The sequence below is a fragment of the Haliotis rubra genome, unplaced genomic scaffold (genome assembly GCF_003918875.1).
Source record: "Haliotis rubra isolate DU_JTF1 unplaced genomic scaffold, ASM391887v1 Scf99, whole genome shotgun sequence".
Taxonomy (NCBI): Eukaryota; Metazoa; Mollusca; class Gastropoda; order Lepetellida; family Haliotidae; genus Haliotis; species Haliotis rubra.
In genome coordinates, this window is record NW_025767734.1 from 1,114,671 (window position 1) to 1,128,011 (window position 13,341).

Here is a 13,341-nt window from a genome sequence, read left to right on the forward strand (position 1 = left end):
TGAGGTCTGGTGATTTAGAGGGTCATGGCAAGACATTGACGTTGGAATTCTGCAGAAAGTTCATTGTTGCACGTGCAGTATGAGGCCGGGCGTTGTCCCGTTGAAAAATCTGTGTCTGTTGGTCAATAATCGGGAGAAGGTGAAGCTCTAACACGTGGTTGATGTAACGTTGGGCTGTCAGGTTCCCTGGAACGATCACCAAGTCTGATTTCTGGTTGTATGAGATGGTTCCCCAAACCATGACGCTTTCTCCGCCAAATCTGTCCACCTGTCGGACGCAGATGGGCGCAAAACGTTTATGACGTCTCCTATACAGACGCTGTCTTCCGTCGTGACGTTGCAAAGAAAACGTGATTCATCAGAAAACCAGATTCGCCTCCAGTTTTGTAAAGTCCGTATCCTTACGTTGTTGCACCACCTGAGTCGTCGGCGTCGATGTAGGGGGCGTAGTACAGGTCCAACAACTGGTCTACAGGCACGTAAACCCGCTTCTTTCAGACGGTTCCTAATCGTTTGAGCTGACACTCTCCTCAAACCTGGTATTTGTGTGGCAGTCACGGTTGGTAGGGCATGCCGATTACGCAGGTGATGGACCCGGATGTACCGATCTTGAAGGGGGGTCGTGATTCTTGGCCTTCCACTTCTCGGGCGATCGTTGGTCAAATTGAAGTTGTTGTAGCGGCTCCAAAGTCGGGATATCGTTGTTTTATGAACATTTAGGTGCCGTGCAACAGTTCCAAAACTTTCTCCGGCTTGAACACGACCAATGGCGATATTTCGGTCGGCAGCACTCAATCGTGGCATTTTTAACACAGCTTTTCGGCGACAAATGAATGAATATAATACGGAACCACATGGGCTTTTATACACCCCTACATTAACTGCCATTTTCATGATTTGCATGTGTTTTTTTTGTGCGAAGTCACCATGAGGGTCATTTCATGCGTTGTGACGGAATAAGCAATAACATACACTTATGCGTACAAATGCAGTTGTTTGGATGGTAATCTTCATTAATTACGTGTATCATTTCAATACATTCGAATAAAATTTAGTTTGGAAGCAATAACTTCATTCAAACGAATTTTTCATATCTGAGGACAGGGGTTGCGTTTCTTTTTTTGACAGAGTTTAGTTATCGCATCATGGAATTGGCTCACGCGAATCACTCTCTTCGTCATCTGATGAACGTCGACAATACAACGTCAGTGCTAAAATATTGACATACTTTCACCAAGATGAACACTACCAAGTCGGCAGTAGTCAACTGCATTGTTCCAACAGATATTATGAAGCCACCAGCTGTGAACAGCAGAGTGTGCCTCAAATGAAGGACATCTTCTGCTTGCCCAGATCTATATATTTATTTTCCGAAATACGAATGCTAATATTACTAGGTGATTAGGCTTTTTAAATGCGTTTCCCTCCTTGTAAGAACCACATTCGCTCTGTATCGCTGGGACCTTACACATGCCAGTAGTCTGCTCATACTCCAAACTTTCGGTCCAACCCCTTCTGTAATGTACTAGTCCAAAGTGAAGCCAGTCTAGACCCCCACTGGTTCTGAATCTCCGAGCTCACTGGGGGGACTAATTCAGTTTATACGGAGTTATATATTGCTATCAAAATTTCCTATTTTCAGAGGCTTACGCTTTGTATAACGTGCCAGGATCCTGTAATTATGGATCCAAACGTGCCCCGGATACGCTTATTGGTTTTTCAAGACTATATCTATATTTCTGAATTTCTCCCACATTAAACTACTGTTGTTAGATCCAATATGAAACTTGCACGCTGTGTAGCCTTTTGATGGCATTGGGTTTTGCGTGTGTTTTTTTTGTTTCATTTATATGGGCTGGGGCTATTCAAGATGAAATCCACCTAATAATGATTAATTGATTATTTTCTCACTAACACAGAAATAGCGAATTAAGTGACCTACTTTTTTGTTTGTACCATAAGCTCCAGATTTTTCCTGGTGACTTGCGTGTATGCGCGCGCGCGTGTGTGTGTGTGTGTGTGTGTGTGTGTGCGTGCGCGCGTGTGTGTGAGAAGCAGCTCAGAAATGTCGTGTATTTATGATATTGAATAGCTGCTTGATTTTATGGAATATGGAAAGGTTAATCCATGTACATTGTATGTACGATTGGTTATGTGATATTTTAATTAACATGATTATTTTCTCCAATTATCCATGGGGTAGTGGAAACAGAGGAAAATGGGAGGTATCTGTTCAAGGCGTTAATGCGTTGATACGTCCTGACTTCCAGATAACCTGCAGCGTTGGTTGAAATACTAAATCAATACATTTGAAAACAAGCTTACCTAAAAGAACTTTGAAAAGTAAGACAACACTGTGTGAAAGTACCTGTGAGTAATGCAGCTTTAAGCAGGTTCCGATCACAAGTATTTTACAGATGTTTTGTCATTGATTGAATACATGAATCATGAATCAAGAATCATGTGGCAAACTGCAATGTTGTTGTCAGTTAACATCCAATAAACCAGGAGAGAGTAATAACATGTTGCATAGCCTAAACAACCATCAAACCTCAATGTGAATGACAAGATTTAAGTCTTTAACATCTGTAGCTCTTTTCTCCCACTCACATTTGTCTAAGGAACTGACAATGGGTTGAAACGAAGTGATTAAGCTGGTGACCTGATGGAAACCTGTCTGCTTGCATAACAATGTTTTGCTTAGCCAGACCCTTGGTAAGAACCTTGATTTCAAAGGCTTGAGCATATGTGAATAACACAATGTGAACCCCGTTTTTTTGTGACCATTTTGTTTTAGTACTGGTAACATGAGCATAGAGAAAGTGTTCAAATACATACCCTTGATATCCGGAATGATGCACAAGGTTTTAAGCCATGAAAACATTTGAAAATTTACAACTTTACAAATGTTTCCCCACCTAAGGAAATATTCATAAACTAAACGGCAAAAGAAAGTATAGGTGGAGTTTGATGAGTGGTAAACAAAACACAACAAATCAAATTGGCGAAGCGTGTGTATATCGTGAAAGAAGGGTTAATGATCATTATTAGGCCACAAAATGATTGGAATACAGGCAACACATAACATGTGGGCGCTAGTTGAACAATGGTGGGGTCCAACAACTCATTTTTCAGCGATGTCTTAAGAGCCATACATGATTGTCAATCATTGTCCAAGTTTACACAACAAACAGAACATGTCTCAATACCGTGTATGACCCCCCACGTGCATCAATGCATGCCATGACGCGTCGTCTCATTGATGACGTCAGGCGCCTGATGACGGGTGGTGGGATTCTCTGCCACTCTTCTCTAAGGGCACGTTCCATCTCATCTCTCGTCACTGGGGGTTGTTGACGATTCCTTAACCGTCTGCCCAGATGGCCCCACAGATGCTCTATTGGGTTCATGTTGGGTGAACAGGCAGGCCAAGGGAGAACATCAACATTGTGGCGGTTGAGGAAGTCCTGTGTCAATCTTGCTGTGTGGGGTCTGGCATTGTCATGTTGAAACACTATCCCCTTTGGCTGGTTCCGCAAGAATGGAAGCACAACTGGGCGCAGAACTTGCTCTCTGTACTGAACAGCATTCAGGTTCCCTTGCACAATGACCAGGTCAGTCTTCCGTTCCCCACAGATGCTTCCCCAGACCATAACACCTCCCCTTCCGAACGGATGGACCTCACGGATGCATGGTGGAGCTAAACGTTCTGGAACAACTGGAAACGACTCTCGTCAGAAAACAGTACTCGGCGCCATTCTTGCACTTGCCAGATTCGAACTTGTCTCGCCCATTGTACCCTTCGGCGTCGAAGTTGTGCTGTCAGGAACATGCCTCGGAAGGGACGGTAGGCTCTGATTCCTGCGGCACGAAGTCGTCGGAGTACTGTGCGTTGGCTGATGCGATGTCCCAGCGCTGTTGCAGCCGTCGCCGTAGCCGTGACGAACCTTTTGCGTAAGTGAATTGTTCGAATTCGGCGATCTTCCTGGAGTGTTGTGACACGTGGTCTTCCCGTTCTGGGTCTGTCTACAGTCCTTCCTGTCTGTCGGTAACGTTGCAGCAGCCTGGATACCGTTAAAGGCGTGCACCCGTACCTTCGTGCAATCTGGACCTGTGTTGCCCCCATCTGGTGCATACCAATCGCCCTCTCTCGCTCCTCTCTTGTCAGTCTAGGCATATTGATTGTGTGCTTTTGTCAACTGTGTTGTCAACCCATGGTTTCACCTTATTTATACGCACCTCCCTCTGCAGCCTTTGCACGTGTTTTACCATTTTTTGGTGCAGCGTGGCACCACCGGTCATGATGTGTTTGGGAGATGCGATTTTGCATCCTTGTGCTTGGGGACAACTGTCTGAATGCATACTTTCAACCAGCTATCAACACTTTCACAGTAAATTCACTTTTTCCGACCTATACTTTCTTTTGCAGCTTAGTTTATTTATAACCCAAATAAACTTAGAAAAGAGTCGGAAATTACATCACCTATTACAATCAAAGAATGTATTGGAAATATTGTGTATTTCAGAGGTATATGAGGGGGTGTATATTTGGTGGTAAGATACCATTACGCCTTTGTGATCAGTGTGTCATATGTTTTACAATGTATTAATTATTGCCTTCAAATATTCCTCTGTTCCTCTGTGATAAAGTTGCAAATAAGTTAAGACTAAATCGTTTCCGTGGACCTTCTTCATCTTCATATCTGTGCATGTAAAATCAATGTACAGGAAGGTGTAGTTGCAAGAGGTTGAACCTATTGTGTACTTAAGCATGTGGATGTGGACTTGAAACATGTTCCCGTGATCTTGACATTGTTGACATTGACTAACGTGTCAACTAGGAATATAATATGACTATTAGGAACAATAGACACGAATTGATATGAAGGAAATGTTGGTTCCGTTATGATGACATGACTGACTCATCATTCTTTGATGAGCAAAGAAAGACATCTGGAATAATAGAATCATACATTTAAGAGCTTTCTGTTGTGTGATTTTAATGATAGTCCAACAGTATCTTTGACTATGTAAAGCATGGAGCTGTTACTGTTGAGTGAGTGAGTTTAGTTTAGTTTTACACCGCACTCAGCAATATTCCAGCTATATGGCGGTGGTGTTACTGTTGAACTGACATCATATAATATTTTGCTGATCTAAATACATATATGACGCACGTGTCCCGTACCGCTCTTGTTTCCAGGGCGACTGGTACATGGGAGTACCAAACTTTCTTTCCTTGTAATGGTTTTTCATGAATACAGTGCCAACCAACAGTATATATGATCTTCAAATGACACAGTTGAATCAGAAAAACATAATTTTGGAAAAACTACCTTTAATTTGTAAAGTTCAACTCATATTTTCTCATCAAATGCCCTTTCTATTAAAATTGACCTTTGACCTTACCAAAATATTTTGGCGATGAGCATATATGTAATATTATTGTACAAAATTTTAAATCATAGTCTGAGCATTCCAAAACTACTATTTTGATGAAAATCGGTCACTCCAAACCAGATATATTAAATTAAGCCATCCAGTTATCTGTTAAAATATTGCCATAACTGACATGACATGTTGCACCTTCAAAGGGCCCCTGTACGGTAGTCACGCACGGTAAATCATTTTGGGGCTCTGGCATCTAGACCATACGGTTTACTAAGTTAATCACTACGGTCCAGAAAAACAACATTCATGACCGCAAGATGTGACCGCGCCTTAAAGAAAGACTTTGTCGGTATGACTAATAATTCCTGTCTAACGAAACCTCTCCCTGGCCCATCTTTCAAGTAGTACAAGTTCGGCTTGTCAGCTTTGATGTCCACTTTATCTATGTTGTAAGTTTTGACTGACCATATCGGATCGGTTGCTCGTTTCCGAGTGTCCCCTTCGTGTTCCCCCGGCTGGTAGAGGTACCTCACGAGGGCCCTATCGGGTATCTGTTTCTCCTTCCCACGCGATGGTGCAGCCGACTCAGCCACCACTGATTTCAGTTTGATAGCGTCGGCTGGTTTCTTGCCAGTGAGCCGAATGGTTTCGCGGTTGATAGCCGACACCACTTGAGGTAGCCGCGCTACCCATTCCGTCGATCGTTTTTCTGGGTGGGCCATCTCTCGCATACTGATGCCTGAATAAGCGCTCGGCCAAAGTCCTATTGAATCTCTCAACTATGGCTTGACTGCGATGAGCCCCGGCAGCGCCACGCCTGACCTGGACGCCGTGCTTGGCTAGCAGTTGTGACATGGCACCCATGAACTCCCGTCCGGGATCGACTTGCAGTTTGGTGGGCCATGTCAGCGGACTGCGTTTGAATCCGTGGGCTACCTGGGCCGAGTCTTTCGGGGTTAAGGGTTCGGCTTCTTTGTAGCGGCTGGCAACATCAACGACGGTTAGGGAATACTTGTGCCTCTTGTCGTGGGGTAGGAACAGGAGGTCGGCCTGGTGGACGCTATTGGGTACGGTAATTCCGAACTTTCTTCGGGGCATGTAGCGTGGTGCCGGTAAATAGATCTGCCACAGGGCTTGTTTTTCAAGCCACGTTTTGGCCCCGTCCGGGTGTACTCGCGCCATTTTGGCCAGCTTATGTACGGCGCTAGCTCCTTTCCAGTACCCACGTGGGCTGTAGTAAATAGCCTCAAACTTTCTTTGGTTCCGTGACATCCCAACAGGGTATTTATATATACACCTATGTTCTTGGTTCAATTTTCTCATGCCCGTACGCGTACGTGTTGATCCCGTCGATGTCTATCCAACGCTTCGTGTCCATCGGTGATAGGGACGTCTTGTTTATAGACAGTCCGTATATCCTGTGCCCGTCGCTTCTAAGCGTGTTCATTTGATGTCTGAAGGTGCGGGTCTTGAACAGGGCTTCCTTGAATCTGGCGTGTTTGATGTGTTGTTTCACCACGTACTTCTTGACACCCTCCGCCTTCCGGATCTCGCTATTGTCGGCCTTCAGGATGGAGTACATCTTGGGCCTCAAGCCTATGTACTCGGCTATGAGCATGCCAGCACACTCGTCCTTCATCTTACCCAGGACCTTTTTGTTAACCGTGCTGTGCATGGTATGGTCCTTTGGGTAGTCACTGGTGTCGTATAAATGGATGTGTTTTACCATGTCCTCGTACACGTCCTCAGTTCGAATCTCCATCAGCAGGAAATCCGTGTCTGTGTACAGCACTTCACACCTGTCGCCGTACTGCTTCTTGAGCTCGTAAAAGTCGTACATCAGGTGTTTGGATAAATCGAGGATGCTCATCCCCACGTAAACAGGCCGGTTGAATTTGATGTGGCTCTTCTTAATGTGTAGGGCCACAAGGTCGTCGGATAACCCCCTCAGTAAGACCCTCCTATGAGGTTCGTGTGGACGCAGAGTTACCTATTAGCCTCTCACCTATTTACCTAGGTAAGTATCTAGACTTTGAAAGTATCAAGTACATTGATCAACCATTAACTAAAGCCCAATTAGAAAATATCTCATAAAATATATTATATGCACACAGGATGGGTCTGTACCCAGTCGTAGAGGAAGTAGCGAAGACACTGGAAACCGTAGACAGGTTCCGCTTGAGACAGTTATGTGATGTAAAACGCCAACTAGAACAAGACCGCGACACCCCGAAAGCACTATGTAAGAAGTACCATAGAGCTTTCAATATCGTGGACGGGGCTGATACTGTCCTTACGACGGGCGAAAAACCACGGCTATCGGGGAAATAGGCGACCATGCATATTATTTAGTTAATCTTTTTATAATAATTTTCTGATTACGTAAAAATAAAAATAGAAAAGAAATTAGGTAAGAGGATATTATGGCATCTTACAAATGGATTAATATCGCCGCAGTTTTCGTCTCCTTCGTGGTTTATCTGAACAATTTAAGTGTGTAAGCTTGCATTTTTGTTAAAAATAAACTTATTTAAGTTGAAGTTGTATTATTTGAATAATATGATAAAAATACCATTGGTATTTATAAACAGTTTGATTAGACCTAAATACTTAAATGGTGTATGACATGTAGTAGCCATAATGTTTTACAATCTATTGTTTTCCTTGATAAACGCAGGCTTCTATCTTATTATAAGGCTATGTTTCTCAAGTTTCAATTTGTTTTGATTATTCTATTCAGTCTGAAGAAAGTTTACTTTACCTAACACAGAGAGACTTTTGCCCATCTTGAGAGTTTTGTTAAATCATTTCTTTATGAGAAAGTGTACCAAACGTCATTCATGAAATAAATAATGTTAAAATACTTTTATTTAAAGACATAGGTGCATAAATCATTGGTTTCATTGGAATGTGCACTTCAAGATCAGTTCACATGATTGTGACTGTGAAGAATTAATTTTTCTTGAGTAGTACAGATGTGCACAGTGGCTCAGATTGTTTAAATCATTTGAAATTCATCATCCTTTGCTGTCTAAAGAAGTCAAAGTATATTAATAGTACGGATGGGTTTATGGAGGACATGATGTAAGCAAGTTTCAGTTGATTTTGTCATATGTGAAATGAGAAATCATCCATTTATCTGTGTTAACTTTCCTTTGGAGAGCAGTTACAATTCAAAGAAGAAAAGATTTGTTGAAAAAAGATTGTATAGTAAAGTGTAAGGCTAGTAATATTTGGAAAGGACTAGTGACATACAAAATATATTAGCCCGGAGGACAAGTTAAATTTTTAGTGAGTGTTGATCCTTGCTGTTTATGAGTTTTAAAATTAAAATAAAAACAGAAGAATGTTCTGCTTTTTCCTTTTTTGACTTTGAATGAAGCTATACAATGCACACTGATTACTCACATATACTGTGATTCAATTTGAAGGTGAAAGAATATTACCTAGTGGACAGATCTCATTAACTGTTCTTTCACAATATATTGCAATACAGAAGAGTGTATCGCAATATATCGCAATACGAAATTTGGGGCAATACACAGCCCTATCACTCACTCACAATCGTGCATTACTCACTTCAGACACTGACAAAACCATCTTAACTCATTCTGTCAGTGTGCACTCCCACCCAGCTTTTTAAGCTGATCAGAACTTTTCTTGATGCCAGAGCAAACCGATTAAAACAGTTCGCAAGCTTAAAAAGGAATCTAACATCCCTCGTTTATCAAGATTACAAAGAGCGTCATACAACCCATGCTCAGAAGTTATTCCATCAAGATTACCACATTCTATCTGAGAAATTTGGATATTTTACAGCCTCTTCATATCCCCAAGTTTTATCCCATGTCTCCGTGCATACAGTGTATTGGCGTATCTACATTTTCATTCATATGTGATTGTGTGTTGGGTCAGTGGCCTAACTTTAATGAAATACTGTCTATTTGTTGGTCTGTTTATCTTAATCGGGCAGAAGCGGTTTATGGTTTACGGATTGATACAGGTAAAACGATATATAAGTTACTGTCTCTCTACGCCCTGAAAACACTTAACCTGAGACACCGTTACAAAACCTTCGTTAGACTGCGTGCGTAATGAATATCGCTCCTTACAAAGATGCTAAACCACAACAATTCTTATCACGAGGCAGTGGCAGTTACAGTCCATACAGGGGGACCACTTTCTGTTAGAACAGCCAGGTGCGCGAGTTGCACGTATGAAATTGAAATTTCACTGCAGACGCTTGTTGATTACCTGGCTGTTCTACCAGCAAGTGGCCCCCCCTCGGTAACAATAGCGAAATGTAACAACAAAATAATGATCGTTTGTTAAAGAACTTTTTTATTCGCGTGTCCAAAATTATGACAAAAATCATCAGAGTTGGTCTGTCGATTTCATGTGACTGTGCAAAATTCGGTTTTGTTGCAATTTTTAGATTTTGTCAGCGAGCAGTTCATCGGTGTAAATGAAATCCAACGGACTGTAGCAGTCTACAGTCTCCCCACTGTTCACCATTAAGACGATGAAGGTCTTCCTTCAACAGAGCGAGTTATAATCCGTGTGCCGACTTATATATTCTACATGGCTGTATTGACATTTATGGAACATAATAATGAATGAGACCCTATTCGGCACATACTGACCCTTTTCTACGGGACTAATTTGGTGATAAAAAGTGTTACAATCAAACCCGTTCAACCCAACATCAAATGGTCTCTTCCTTACACTGTAACACACTTTTACCACAGGTCACGCAGCAACTTGCTAACGTAGATGCATATATCTTCTCTTTGTCAACTGACGTACCCAGAACACACTACTCCAACGCACCCCCTCAACAGCACTCAGTAACATCCTACCCACCAGGGCCTCATTTCACAAAGGACTAAGGTGATCGTAAGTCACTAAGGTAACCTTAGTGCAATGTTAAAGGATGGGAGTTAAGGTTAATCTTAGTAAAGGTTGCTTCGTGAAAGGAGCCCTAGACCAATCTCCATCAAAACCATCTCATATCAATTAACCCAACCACAGACCCGTGATGGTCTGGGTTTGAACTGGTCTTCAGCAACCAATGCCTTTTATGCATCTGTTGTACATCTGTAGTCCCTCACAGACAAACTCTGGTGAACAAAAGTTCATAAATAAATATAATAACCCGTGAAGATCCGGATTAAATTTGCAACCCATGCTTGTCATAAGCGGCGACTAACGGGTGGGTGGGTCGGGTAGTCGGGTTCCTTGACTTGGTTGACACATGTCATCTTATCACAGTTGCATCGATCGATGCTCATGCTGTTGACCACTGTTTACAACCGCTGCCATATAGTTGGAATATTGCTGATTGCGGCGTTAAACAAACAAACCTCACTACACAATACCACTTTATATCACACCTCCCATACACGCCTACTATACCCACAGAACAACATTATGAAGGCCACTCACCTGCTGGTCACCTGCAGAGTGTGCATGATGGGGACGATAGTGAATATTCCTATGAAATAGCTCAGAGCCATAGCAATCACGTGTAGCACAAAATTAATTCCCGTCGTGAACGTCTCCGCTGGCATTCCTATAAGTGACGTGGACGACATGAACGTCACAAACAACGACAACGTAACAGGAATCACATGTAGTTTCCTTCCTCCGAGAAGATATTCTTCTTTAGTATTTCTCTTCCTTCCTTTAATGGCAAGATAGACACCCATACCCAACGGCACCGACAACGTTGCTGCAATCACGACATAGTCGACAAAGGATAACGTCGGTGACGCAGCCATGTTGTATGGTCGACCACGCACTGTTTGCTCACAGCTTACATTTCATTACACAACACGAATGGAACTTTAGAATTCTGAACGTAGGGGTGACAGGTTGGATTAAGTATTAAGTATACATTTCCCATTCATTTGAAGATGTGCTTGTTTGAAATTCGACATGGTGAAAATCAGTCACACAGAGACAACAGTGTTGAATGACGGTTTAAGTCGCTCGAGAAAACCCAACAGGGCTATTCTCATTCTGAACACAGGGGTGACAGGTTGGTTTGCATTTTAGGTTACACAGTACAGCCAGAAATTATTGAGAATTTAAGATTGTAATTTTTGTATTTTTTTCACTCATTACTCGCGTATTAAATGTGAATATTAGCAGAACATAACGCCAGATTCAAAGACAGGTGAACAGTTAGTATTTTGTCAAGTCACCATGGGCAGCAATGCAGGCTTCAAAGCGGCGGGGCATACTGCTAATCAAAGAAGTCAGAAAGTCGTGGTCCATGCTGTCCCAATATCGGACCACATCTTCTTTCATTTCAGCAATATTTGTCAGATTTTTCTTATTGACACTTTCCTTCATAAGTCCCAAAACATTTTCTATTGGATTTAGGTCAGGGCTATAGCTTGGCCAATCTAATAATGTCATAATTTGGGTCCGAAACCAGGCCTGTGAATGCTTTGAACGATGTTTCGGGTCGTTGTCCTGCTTGAAAATACAAACATTTCCATAGAACATGTGAGCAGATGGAAGTAAATGTCCCTCGAGAATATCTGTGTACCGCCCACTGTTCATATTCCCTTCAAATACACAGAGGGGCGTTGCCCCTAACACAGATATGCCACCCCACACGTTAAATTTCGGACTGTACTTTGGGCGCTGATACACAGGTTTTTCAGTTTGTTTGGTCCAGAATTTCAGTGTATTAGGAAACAGCCACACAGAACTTTCATCTGAGAAAATCACATTGTCCCAGTTAAAATTTCTATGCTGTAAGCACTTCGCTCCTTTTGTTCAGGTTTCATGATCGGTGATGGAATTCCTCGACTTTTCTGCCAACCCACTGCATGCAGGTCAGTTCTTATTGTCTCCTTACAGACAACCACAGTTCCTCTATCAATCATATCCAGCCTTACGTTTTCTAAACTCCTTCGTTTGTTTTTAGAAATAAGAATACCAAGCCGCCTCCCGTCACCGACAGTCAATTTTCTGGGCTTACCTGAGCCTCCCTGGAGCTCAATGCCATATCCATTTACAATATTATTCAAAACACGATAAACAGTGGACAAAGGGTTGCCTGTTCTATTTGAAATCACTTTAGCTGATCTGATGTCCTTGTTATAATACTCTAAAATCAACTTCCTCTTCTCTAAAACATCCATACTGAGGATCACTGAAAATGTCGTCTGCTAGCAAGTAAACAAAGAGGGATAACTCTTCACAAACTAATGAAAAAGGATTAACGGGATGGTCTCTCTTGAATGAAACCAAGCACTTGATAGCTGGTCAAGGTTGTTTATATTAGAAATCCAATTAAACATATTCCTAAAATTCTCAATAATTTCTGGTCACACTATATATAAACATAACATATAGTGAATGTTTTAAGCGAGTCTAAACTTTTGATGGGTAGTATCTATGCTTATCGTGTAGTCGGAGTCGTACAATGGACTCTGCTGAATGGTTTTTTTATGGTTATGGACGTCACGCCGAAGACCCGTGTTCGATTCCCCACTTGGGTACAAAATGTAAAGCCCATTTCTGTCCCCGGCGTGATATTGCTGGAATATTGCTAAAAGCGGTGTAAAGATTAAACTCAGTCACTCACTCACTGACCTTAAGTTCCCCACAATGTTATGTTATGTTTAACTGATTATTGTCAGGAGTCAATAAGAAGTACACCTGTGCTCTATCCCTTCTTCGTGTTGGACGATAAATTTGTTTAAAAGATGATTCCAGTGTTTCGGCGACTATATCGTTTACTAGATGTTTGGAATTCTTTGTCAAACCCGATTAATGTGTATATTTCAGCCAGTTGCCTCAAGATGAGGTTCTTCTGAGCATGACAGTGTGATTATACACAGCAAAGTCAGACTTCGGCAGAATGTTTAGTTTGACTTGAGTGACAACAGGTTATTATTGAACAACACTGTAACATAATATTGTCGGAAATAA